Source organism: Schistocerca nitens, chromosome 4 (assembly GCF_023898315.1).
Source record: "Schistocerca nitens isolate TAMUIC-IGC-003100 chromosome 4, iqSchNite1.1, whole genome shotgun sequence".
Taxonomy (NCBI): domain Eukaryota; kingdom Metazoa; phylum Arthropoda; class Insecta; order Orthoptera; family Acrididae; genus Schistocerca; species Schistocerca nitens.
In genome coordinates, this window is record NC_064617.1 from 684,188,345 (window position 1) to 684,201,640 (window position 13,296).

Here is a 13,296-nt window from a genome sequence, read left to right on the forward strand (position 1 = left end):
GGCTCTCAGCCATTCTGCCGAGTAAATAACATTCTTAAAGAAAAGGGATAAAAGAGCTTTCCCACACTTTGTATATAAATGTCATTAACAGGATTCCTATCCATAAGAGGTAACCTCCTATTTCGAAAAGAACCCGGAAATCTGTGTATCAGTTTATAAATAAAAGTTTCACTTGATTTTGTCATATTTTGTAGTAAATAATATTTTCGTTCGTTTAATGTTTTTCTCACACTAACTGGCAGTACTCCAGTACCCAAGTATCCCACTAGTTACGTAAGAAAATAGAATATTTTTGTGACTTTTCCTTACAGTTGACCACTCCATAAGATTTTTATTGCTGAAGATTTTTCAGGCATTTTTGGTACGTTACGAGCGTCTGTCTGACTTCTGTGGGGTGGAAATTGCTTCTTGCAGGAGCCAAAGGGTACTTGTCAGATCAATCTGTTGCGCAACTCGTCAACATAACACCCACATACTGACAGTAGGATCATTTTGACACTAGTAACTCTCCACGTTCACGAAGACTTTCGGGGTACAGGTATGATTGACCTCGCTCAAATGCATTAATTCACAATGATCCACGTCACTCTACTCGAGAACTGCAAATATGATGAACTGTGATCGTTTCACCGTCGTGCGATATTTGCATGCAATGGAAAATGTTCAAAAATCGGGTTTATAGGTAATGTATGGTCTAAGCCAAAATCACAAAAATCAGCAGCTGGCCATAGGTGCATCTCTGCTTGCTAGTCATCAATTGACTCGGTAACAACACCAACCATTCCTTCCCTGTATAATTGCTGGATGTGAGAAGTGGTGTGTTTACGCTAACATAAGGAAAAGAAAGGAATGGTTGAGTCCAAACAAAGCAGCAGCTCCCCGTACAAGGACCTGAACCATCCACGAAAGGCAGTGTTATGCATCTGGTGAATCAGAAACGGTGTCGCGTAAAATAAATTGCTTCCCCAAGGTGTAACCACCACTGCTGACATTTATTGTCAACAACTGAGATGTCTTCAGACGCGATCCATGAACAACGACCAGAAATACTGCATAAGTGGTGCTACTCCACGATAGCACCCGCCTGCATTATGCAAGACTGACAGACTATACACGAATTTGGTTGCAAAGTCATTCGCCGGCCGAAGTGGCCGTGCGGTTAAAGGCGCTGCAGTCTGGAACCGCAAGACCGCTACGGTCGCAGGTTCGAATCCTGCCTCGGGCATGGATGTTTGTGATGTCCTTAGGTTAGTTAGGTTTAACTAGTTCTAAGTTCTAGGGGACTAATGACCTCAGCAGTTGAGTCCCATAGTGCTCAGAGCCATTTGAACCATTTTTTGCAAAGTCATTCTGCATCCATCTTATTCACCTAATCTTACGCCCTCAGAGGTTCAGCTTTTCCGCTCTCTGTCGAACAACGTTCAAGGAACTTTCTTTCTGGATGAAAATGCGCTCCGAACAGGACTCGACGAGCTCTTCTCTGCAAAACCACTAGATTTCTACAGTCGCGGAATCGAAAAGTTACCCTAGCAATGACAGACGGTTGTACATAGAGAAGGAGAATACACACTACTGGCCATTAAAATTGCTACATCACGAAGATGACGTGCTACAGACGCGAAATTTAACCGACAGGAAGAAGATGCAGTGATATGCAAATGATTAGCTTTTCAGAGCATTCACATAAGGTGGGCGCCGGTAGCGACACCTACTACGTGGTGACATGAGGAAAGTTTCCAACCGATTTCTCATACACAAACAGTATTTGATTGGCGTTGCCTGATGAAACGTTGATGTGGTGCCTCGTGTAAGGAGGAGAAATACGTACCATCACGTTACCGACTTTGATAAATGTCGGATTGTAGCCTGTCGCGATTGTGGTTTATCGTATCGCGACATTGCTGCTCGCGTTGGTCGGGATCCAATGGCTGTTAGCAGAATATGGAATCGGTGGGCTCAGGAGGGTAATACGGAACGCCGTGCTGGATCCCAACGGCCTCGTACCACTAGCTGTCGAGATGAAAGGCATCTTATCCGCATAGCTGTAACGGATCGTGCAGCCACGTCTCGATCCCTGAGTCAACAGATGGGACGTTTGCAAGACAACAACCAGCTGCACTAACAGTTCGACGACGTTTGCAGCAGCATGGACTATCAGCTCGGAGACCATGGCTGCCGTTACCCTTGACGCTGCATCAAAGACAGGAGCGCCTGCGATGGTGTACTCAACGACGAACCTGGGTGCACGAATGGCAAAACGTCATTTTTTCGGATGAATCCAGGTTCTGTTTACAGCATTATGATAGTCGCATCCGTGTTTGGTGACATCGCGGTGAACGCACATTGGAAGCGTGTATTCGTCATCGCCATACTGGCGTATCACCCGCCGTGATGGTATGGGGCACCATTGGTTACACGTCTCGGTCACCTCTTGTTCGCATTGACGGCACTTTGAACAGTGGACGTTACATTTCAGATGTGTTACGACCCTTCATTCGATCACTGTGAAACCCTACATTTCAGCAGGATAATGCACGACCGCATGTTGCAGGTCCTGTACGGGCCTTTCTGGATACAGAAAATGTTCGATTGCTGCCATGGCCGGCACATTCTCCAGATCTCTCACCAATTGAAAACATCTGGTCAATGGAGGCCGAGCAATTGGCTCGTCACAAAACGCCAGTCAATACTCTTGATGAACTGCGGTATCGTGTTGAAGCTGCAGGGGCAGCTGTACCTGTACACGCCATCCAAGGTCTGTTTAACTCAATGCCCAGGCGTATCAAGGCCGTTGTTACGGCCAGAGGTGGTTGTTCTGGTTACTGATTTCTCATGATCCATGCACCCAAATTTCGTAAAAATGTAATCACATGTCAGTTCTAGTATAATATATTTGTCCAATGAATACCCGTTTATCATCTGCATTTCTTGTTGTAGCAATTTTAATGACCAGTAGTGTATCTGTTGTGCTTATTAAACTTATGGGAAAACGCTACGAATTTATGCACAACCCAAGAATACGTCTCCACCAATGTGCCATTTCGGCTGTGATTCGGTGGCTATAAAAATTACGCTGCACAGGCGTCCAGAGGGTGTGGGTGTTTCAGAAGCAGGCGGTGGTGGTGGCCGCGTGACGTCACCGAGTGGCGGCGGCGCTGAATGAGGCTCGGCGCCGTTGATCAATGAGCGCCGCTTCGATGCCTGCCTGGCACGGCCGGCGCCGACGGGGCTTCCGAAACGGGTCATGAAGGGAAAGCGCGGGGATTCAGGTCGGCAGGGGGGAGGGGAGCGACTTCAGTCACTGCAGCAGGCCCTTAGCGGCGAGCGCAGCTCCGTGCGTACTGAAGCAAGGTGGACACCCTTGCAGCTGTGGGTTCGAAAGCAATATGGCTTTTCGCTTATCCTTCCTCTCTCCGTTAGAAGCGCAAATGTTCACATTTAACGAAGTGTAATAAAATTTCTTTGATTACTTCCTCTCTAAGGGTGTTTTGATATTCCCGCTACAAATCTCTAGGACTTGTAGACCCCTCTACACAAGATTTTGAATAGGGCCGGCCGTTGTGGCCGAGCGGTTCTAGGCGCTTCAGTCTGGAACCGCGCGACCGCTACGGTCGCAGGTTCGAATCTTGCCAAGGGCATGGATGTGTGTGATGTCTTTAGGTTAGTTAGGTTTAAGTAGTTCTAAGTTCTAGGGGACTGATGACCTCAGATGTTAAGTCCCATAGTACTCAGAGCCATTTGAACCATTTTGAATAGGAAATCATTTCCGGGAACGTAGCTTTTCCGTTCTACAACAGTTCGAAAACATATTTGATAGGTAGGTATGCAACAGGGTAGTCGTGACTGGGGAGACGGGGGTTGGTTACATCGGATCGGCTGACTGTGTGGCTGGCCAGGTTCGAGCCACGAGTGTTAGAGCAACATTGTTGAGTACACATTTTGCAGAATACACCAATGTGATCCTTCTGAATGGCGAAGCTCGCGGTAGTGGAAAAGCTGCTCATCGCCTTTATCGGGATAGTTCTCCATAACGGCCGACTCCATCGCGTACCCTTTTCGCCACAATTACGCAACGGCTTCGAGATAGGGGTACCTTCACCGTCAGCAGGCATGACTGTGGTGCTCCACACACCCGACTTGGAAGAGGCCGCATTGCATCACGTGGAAGAGAACTAGTCTACGAGTATACGAGCAATTGAAAGTGTAACGGACGTTGTTCCGGGCACCGTATGGTGTGCTGTGGATGACCGACAACTATATACACGTCACCTCCCACTCCACACCATCTCTAACACACACAGACACCTGAATGATGTTCGAACCAGATGAGCATAGACGTCAAATCACATCAGCCAATCTAACGTAAGCACTCCCCACCATGACTACCCTGTTGCAATCCTACCTGGCAAACATATTTTCAAACGGCCGTGGCACGGAAACACTACGTTTCCGTAGACGGGTGCCTGTTCAAAATGTTATGTACTCTCTTCCGTCTACGTGTCCTAGAGGTTTGTAACGGCAATTTCCGAATGCACTGTGTATATTTGTAACCAGAATGAATCACCCACTCGTACGGCCTGCAAGACTACGTATTAAGGGTAGGTTCTGGCAGACAGTAAGTTCTGGTAGACATTGATTAAAACATAGATCTTTTTACATGATTTGCTTAATTATATAGATTATGCCTGCAAAAGTATTTTATCTTATAAACTACAGCGTGTCAAATGGAACAGTGCGCCAACCGAAAAGTAGGCAGCTGTCAGTGATCGATGAAGTAGTTCAAGAAAAGATTCGACCAGTATACCACTTTCCGATCAATGATTTGCCTAAAAGATGCACCAGTGAAAATACGCAAAATGACAACGAGAGCTTCAATGCATGCGATTGAAAACTGGTTCCAGATGTATCAAAACTGTTGAAGTACCAGCATATATAGCTGCAGGTATATTCAACGAAGATTATTCACCTATTCTGAAGACCATGAAAGTGATAGGCAGAAACAGCAAAAACTTCACGGAGTTATCTGACAGGAAAACCGTGGCCGGGCAGGAGCTAGGAATGTCTCAGTTTGTTAAAAGAGCCGGGACTGAAAAAAATAAATTTCTATGTTACACCAACTTTAAACGCGTTTTTCTCGAAACAAAATTTTTTAGTGCGCGAAGGCCTCTATAGCCTCGACGTATTAACCAATCCACTGACCCTACGACTTACCTTGGAAGCTAGATTAAGGAAAGGCAAACCTACGTTTCTAGCATTTGTAGACTTAGAGAAAGCTTTTGACAATGTTGACTGGAATACTCTCTTTCAGATTCCGAAGGTGGCAGGGGTAAAATACAGAGAACGAAAGGCTATTTACAATTTGTACAGAAACCAAATGGCAGTTATAAGAGTTGAGGGGTATGAAAAGGAAGCAGTGGTTGGGATGGGAGTGAGGGTTGTAGCCTCTCCCCGATGTTATTCAATCTGTATATTGAGTAAGCAGTGAAGGAAACAAAAGAAAAATTTGGAGTAGGTATTAAAATCCATGGAGAAGAAATAAAAACCTTGAGGTTCGCCGATGATATTGTAATTCTGTCAGAGACAGAAAAGGACTTGGAAGAGCAGTTGAACGGAATGGATAGCGTCTTGAAAGGAGGATATAAGATTAACATCAACAAAAGCAAAACAAGGATAATGGAATGTAGTCGAACTAAGTCGGGAGACGCTGAGGGTATTAGATTAGGAAATGAGACACTTAAAGTAGTAAAGGAGTTTTGCTATTTGGGGAGCAAAATAACTGATGATGGTCGAAGTAGAGAGGATATAAATGTAGACTGGCAATAGCAAGGCAAGCGTTTCTGAAGAATAGAAATTTGTTAACATCGAGTATAGATTTAAGTGTCAGGAAGTCATTTCTGAAAGTATTTGTATGGAGTGTAGCCATGTATGGAAGTGAAACATGGACGATAAATAGTTTGGACAAGAAGAGAATAGAAGCTTTCAAAATGTGGAGTTACAGAAGAATGCTGAAGATTAGATGGGTAGATCACATGACTGATGAGGAAGTATTAAATAGGATTGGGGAGAAGAGAAGTTTGTGGTACAACTTGACTAGAAGAAGGGATCGATTGGTAGGACATGTTCTGAGGCATCAAGGGATCACCAATTTAGCATTGGAGGGCAGCGTGGGGGGTAAAAATCGTAGAGGGAGACCAAGAGATGAATACACTAAGCTGATTCAGAAGGATGTTGGTTGCAGTAGGTACTGGGAGATGAAGCTTGCACAGGATAGAGTAGCATGGAGAGCTGCATCAAACCAGTCTCAGGACTGAAGACCACAACAACAACAACAACAATATGAGATAAATTATTTTTCGTATGCAGATATACGTACAATATAGTGGTATAGCCCCCATATTAATAAAAACAATTCTTGTACGAAAAAATCTAAACTTCATCTATTTTTCGTGCCTCTCGACTGGAACCTTTCGTTGAAGGAATTACAACTGAAAGTCTTACTTTAATGAAGCAGTAAGTTTTTCTTGTATGGTGGCATAAAAATTTTTCTGTCAAAGAAGCAGAAACTTTTTGGTTTCAGATAAGGAAGAGGACCCGCTGAAGCGGAAGAGGACCTCATTTAAACTTAGTGATATGAGAGAGGATGTGATGTTCTTTCACCAATTATAACAATCAGTCAAACTTATAAAGATCTTCGTAATACGAACCTCCTTGTTTGTGTGACTTTGCACCCCCTTTAGCCTGGATGCATTGATTTCGTTGCGAAGGGCGTTATGAAGTCGCTGTATCTTCTCCTGAGGCAAGCTGGCCCATAAGTGTTTTACACTGAAGTGCCAAAGAAACTGGGTACAGGAATGCTTATTCAAATACGGAGATATTAAACAATCAGAATACGGCGCTACGGTCGGCAACGCCTATATAAGACAGCAAGTGTCTGGCGCAGCGGTTAGATCGGTTACTGTTTCTACCATTTAAGAGAGTTTGAAAGTGGCGTTATAGTCGAGGCACGAGGAACGGGACACAACATCTCCAAGGTATCGAGGAAGTGGCGATTTTCCGTACGACCATTTCACGAGTGTACCGTGACTTTCAGGAATCCGGTAAATCATCATATCTCCGACATCGCTGCGGCCGGAAAAGATCCTGCAAGAACGGGACCAACGACGACTGAAGAGAATCGTTCAGCGTGACAGAAGTGAAACGCTTCCGCAAATTGCTGCAGATTTCAATGATGGGCCATCAACAAGTCTCAGCATGCGAACCATTCAACGAAACATCATCGCTATGGGCTTTCGGAGCCGAAGTCCCACTCATGTACCCTTGATGACAGCGCGACACAAAGCTTAACGCGCTGCCTGGGCCCGTCAACACCGGCATTGGACTGTCGATGATTGGAAACATGTTGCCTGGTCGGACGAGTCTCGTTTCAAATTGTATCTAGCGGATGGACGTGCACGGGTGTGGAGACAACCTCACGAATCCATTGACCCTGCATGTTAGCAGGGGAGTATTCAAGCTGGTGGAGCGTGTGTAGTTGGAGTAATATGGGACACCCGATACGTCTAGATACGACTCTGACAGGTGACACGTACGAAAGCATCTTGTCTGAACACCGGAACCCATTCACGTCCATTGTGCATTCCGACGGACTTGGGCAATTCAAGCAGGACAAGGCGACACCCCACACATTCGGAATTGCTACAGAGTGGTTCCAGGCACACTCTGCTGAGTTTAAACACTTCCGCTACCCACAAAATTCCCCAGATCGAGCCTATTTGGAATGCCCTGCAACGTGCTGTTCAGAAGAGATCTCCACCCCTTCGTACTCTTACGGATTTAATGACAGCCCTGCAGGATTCATGACGTCAATTCCGTCCAGCACTTCTACGTGTTCGTGGGGGCTCTACATGATATTAGGCAGGTGTACCAGTTTCTTTGGCTCCTCAGTGTACATGGTCCTCGATACCCTGGATACTTCCACTGGGACGAAGTAGACGTCTGCACTGTTCCCATCCTTGTCCTATACGGGATAGATCTGGGCATCTTGCTGACCACAGGAATACCTCGACGTCACACAGACTAAAACTAAACTCCACCCGGACAGGCCATGAAGGCCCAACGGTACCGTCGGCCGCCGTGTCATGCTCAGCCCGAAGGCATCACTGAAAGCGGATATGGAGGGGCATATGGTCAGCACACCGCTCTCCCGTCCGTATGTCAGTTTATGAGACCGGAGCCACTACTTCTCAGTCAAGTAGCTCCTCAGTTTGCCTCACAAGGGCTGAGTGCACCCCGCTTGCCAACAGCACTCGCCAGACCGGATGGTCCTTATCCAAGTTCTAGACCAGCTCGACAACGCTTAACTTCGGTGATCTGGCGGGAACCGGTGTTACAACCGCGGCAAGGCCACCGGCAAGTCATGTAGACAGTTCATAGAAACATGTGCCGCGTGGTCTTGGCGAGAAGTGGCACTACGTTAGTACCACATGAGCACACAGGATGTCCGTGTTTACAGTTGTGCAGTCACAGTTACCTCAGTCACAGCCAGCTGTAACCAGAAGTAATACCCGATGGCTCCCCACACGTTGACGCTAAGGATAACGCCGCTGTGTCCCTCCGAAGTCTTGCAAGAATGGGTCCTCTATCCATATCAGATCTTTAGATGTCACCATACTTGCCGTCGACGATCATCCGGGGAGCGGACATCGTGATTCATCGCCATTCATTGGCAGTCCATGCCTCTCGGTCACGGGATCATTCCAAACGCTGCCATCTGTGTTATGATTTTAACAGCAACCTACACCTGGGACGGTAATTCCCTAGTCTGGCTACTGCTAGTCTCTGGCCAATGGTGCAGGACGACACAGAATGTCGCAAGGAGTCCATTACTTGTTTTTGGATGGCACTCACAGATGTGAAGGGGTCGTGACGTGCTTGACACACGATAGGAGATTCTCCCTTGCAGTTGCCAGAGGTGGTCGACCAAAACCTAGACGACGAGTAATTCTGCCCATACGTTCCCATGCAGTTCAACATCGGGCTATCATCATATCCAAATGTCCCAGAAATTATGATATTTCCCTATTTGACCGACCGGTCGAGTGGAGAACCACAATTCATACAAATACGCAGCATATCCGTGTCCTTCACTGCGGTCACTCAATATCTGACGATGTTCATGCGGCTTATGCAACGGCCTTGCCGCAATGGATACACCGGTTCCCGTCAGATCACCGAAGTTAAGCGCTGTCGGGCGTGGCTGGCAGTTGGATGGGTGACCATTCGGGCTGCGACGCGCTGTCGCCATTTTTCGGGGTGCACTCAGCCTCGTGATGCCAATTGAGGAGCTAGCGGCTCCGGTCAAAGAAAACTATCATAACGACCGGGAGAGCGGTGTGCTGACCACACGTCCCTGCTATTCGCATCCTCAGCTGAGGATGATACGGTGGTCGGATGGTCCCGATGGGCCACTTGTGGCCTGAAGAAGGCATGCTTTTTTTCATGCGGCTTAAGGGAGCTAAAGGCTTGGTAACAACACTAAACACGAATAATGCTAATTAACTCTGGTGGCTGGTCTACCAGCCACAGAGAATTGCGACTCTAATTGTTTACCTAAGAGCACATGCCGATAGTACGTACGTGTTCGCAGTCACATCGACACCTGACTATGTCTTCTAGAGGCTTCAGTTTTTTTTTTTTTTCCAGCGAGAGACAGCTTTGCAGGCTATCATTATTTCCTATAAAAAATATTATATTTCCATCGGATCTTGTTTGAAGCCTTTCTATTTAGATATGTCATCTGGAAAATCACTTATCGTAATCGACACGTTCAAATAATCGTAATTTCTCCGCCATAAGAGGCAAAAACTAGGGAAATAAGGGAATCGAGGCAACTGAGGCATGATGATATGAAAGGGGTGTTGAAAATTGGTGGTGGTGTCGGTAAGTTCTTTTGGGACTAAACTGCCGAGGCCATCGCTCCCTGTGTTGAAAATTAGGTGGACTGATAAGAAATAAGGAGACTTGTAACAGGATATCAGCAGCGAATAACTTCCGTGGTACTAGAGGCAGCTGCGGAGGATAAAAGCTTTAGGGAAAGACAGGAATTGGAATATATCCCGCAAATAACTAGAGAAATAATATTTAAGTGCTAATTTGGGATGAGAGGAAGCCGTGACGTACTGCATTGGGTATCCAATTTTCGTCATTATCTTCTGAAGTTTATGTTTATTGACTTTGTCAAAAGTTTTTTTTAAATCTATGGAAGCAATGTGTGTTACTTTATTATGTTCTCGGCGTTTTTGCATTACCTTCTGTACAATAATAACACATTTATAGTGGAGCGTCCTTTCCTAAAACCCATTTGTTCCTCATGGAGTACAACTTCTGGTATATTTTTAAGACTTCTGTTTAAAATCTTCACATACATCTTGTAGCTTGAATCCAGTAAACTTATTCTTTTGTAGTTACAGCAAAAGTTTTTTTCTTCTTTTTTAAAAATTGATATCACTCTAGTAATCTGTTACGACGTCTGCACCACTTGTTAGCAGCAGACACAGTGGCTGCGCCAAAGACTGAGACGGCGTGGAGTTTTACAATTATTTATTGAACTTTCTTTACAATTTCTCCCTCGTTGTCGCTGCCCAGCCCTGCAGATCCCTCTGCCCGGCTGCTGCTGTGTAGATTCTCCGACAATGCGCACAACGCACGCCGCTGATCGCACTTGGGAGCCTCAGGCCACCAGTGCTCCACTGATCCAGGATGCCCTGTGGTTGAGATGAACTCGTCGCCACTCCACGGAGCTGCGTCGCCGTGAGGTCAGCTGCCGACGCCTGCTGCACCGGCGGCTGGGAAGCCATCAGTCGCTATGTCCGCGAGGTCCCGTCATGGACGGACCATGTCCCGTGGGTCCGGGTTGCCGTGAAGTCCGGGTGTCAGCCCCCGGCGGCGCCTGTGACCAAGACCGCGCTGCGGCCAGTCCTGCTGGAAGTTCTCGCTGTAGTTAGTCAGCCATGGTGCCGACCGAACTCAGGCCGACCTCCAGAGCTGAAGTTGACATCTGGCGGCGGACAGATGACTCCTGAAAGCTGGAACAGACTCGCGGAATCGTCACCTACGAAGATTGAACATTCGGACACGGGCCACGTCCGTCCTCAGATCCGAACTGCTTCCTAATGGCTTCTGTCTGTTGCTGCCTGCGCTCCACTATTTATATCCGGCAGGCGGACGTTTTTCACCCTCGGTGGTAGGTTTTTGTTATTACTCCCGCAGTATATTGCAGCGTAACTTAGCGTGCTCGCCTCACTTCGCCTTACTCAGCACTCTCCAGGCTTCGCTCGGCGCTCGGTCTGTGTGTGTCCTTGAGTCAGTCTTGCCTACTTCGCTACGCCTTGGTCGCCGGCGTGCCTCTGTTTTGCCATTCTCCACTGTGTGAAGCAACGCTTACTACATGTGGCCGCAACAAATCTGTCAATCATTGAAGATACGATTCTCTGTGTTCGTGGCCATGTGGAAACGACACGGTACTACATATGAACACAGGTAGCCAGAGGAACAAAGTTCCTTAAATCAAACATAACGATAGTCTCTTGGCGCTTAATTCGATGTACAACAAATAAACATAACAGCATCCTCTAGGTGTGTGACTTGATGCACGCTTAGAGGCCGCACTTGGAATGGTTGTAGGTGACCGCAGTCAGTGGTAGGATGGAGTGCTGCAAGGCAGAGAGGTTGTAAACGGTGACAGAGGCGACGTTCCACGAAGAGACGAGGAGGAGGCACCCGGCGGTTGGACACGCGGCCTGCGACATACTTCTTGGTCTTCGTTCGTGGGCGAAGTCTTTAGGTAGGTGGCGTCCCGCGAGCCGATAGCTCGGAGAAGATGTCGGATGTGTCGCTCCGCAAAGTGGTGCGAAGGCGGCACTCGATGATGGCCCAGCGATTTGACAAGTGGCCGGCCAAATGCTCCTTTATCTTAAGATTCGGGCGATGTCAGTCCAGAGAGACTGATGGCTGCGGATGTATAGCCGGCACAGTTCTTTTTTAAAAAAAGAGCTCCACCGCTGCTTCAGTGATTTCCGCTCCTCTGTGACAGGGTACTGTTTAGTTTTCATCACTTTATTTATAGCTCGTAAGTCTCCCCTTCGGGGGTTTCTTTCTCTATTTATAGTGTCTAATTTCCTATACAACTAATGCCCTTGGGACTCTGTACCAATGCCAGGGTTCTGCTCTGATGGTACCTACTTCTCGGATGTGACGTGTGACTTGTCTCAGTTGGTCTAATTTCTCATGAAGTTTTGTAGACCTGAGTTTGATCATTTCTACAGTAGGTTACATATTGAACTCCCCATCGAGTGTGTAGATGCACATGTGTTGTGAAGCCCTAAGTGTTCGCAGAAGGACTTTATTTTGTGATATGGATGGGCTGTATTTTGGTCATGCTAGTCAGGCCGCCCGACGTTCTTTTATAAAGGATTTTTAGCAATACAAGTCTTCCAAGTGTCTATGAAGAAAATGTGCAGAACCAGTGTGATTCGTAATTACAGGTGAGATCCCTGATACATCTTGCTTTGGATAGTAAAGCTTCTACTAAAGTGGCGCAGAATGTCTGAGCGGCACTGAGGAGACAGAAGTCATGAGATAGCGATGTACACATATACAGATGGCAGCAGCATCGCGTAAAAAATGTATAAAACGACAGTGCATCGGCGGAGCTGTCATTTGTACCCAGGTGATTCATGTGAAAAGGTTTCTGATGTGATTATGGCCACGCGATGAGAATTAACAGACTATGAGTGAGGAACAGTAGTGTAGCTAGGCGCCTGGGGCATTCCATTCCGGAAATCGTTAGGGAATGTAATATGCGGAGATGCACAGTGTCAAGTGTATGCTGAGAATACCACATTTCCGGCATTACCTCTCACCACGGTGGCACAATTGCCGACGTCCTTCACTTAACGACCATCAGCAACGCCGTTGGCGTGGAGTTGTCAGTGTTAACAGATGAGCAACATTGCACGAAAATAACAGCAGAAATCAATGTCGGGCGTACGACGAACTCCGAGAGGACACTGCGGCGAAATTTGGCGTCAATGGGCTGTGGCAGCAGACGACCGACGCGTGCTAACAGCACGACATTGCTTGCAGCATCTCTCCTGGGCTCGTGAGGGCATCAGTTCGACCCTAGACGATTGGAAAACCGTGGCGTGGTCAGATGAGTCTCGATTTCGGCTGTTAACGGCTGATGGTGGGGTTCGAGTGTAGCGTCGACCCCACGAAGCGATGGATCCAACTTGTCAA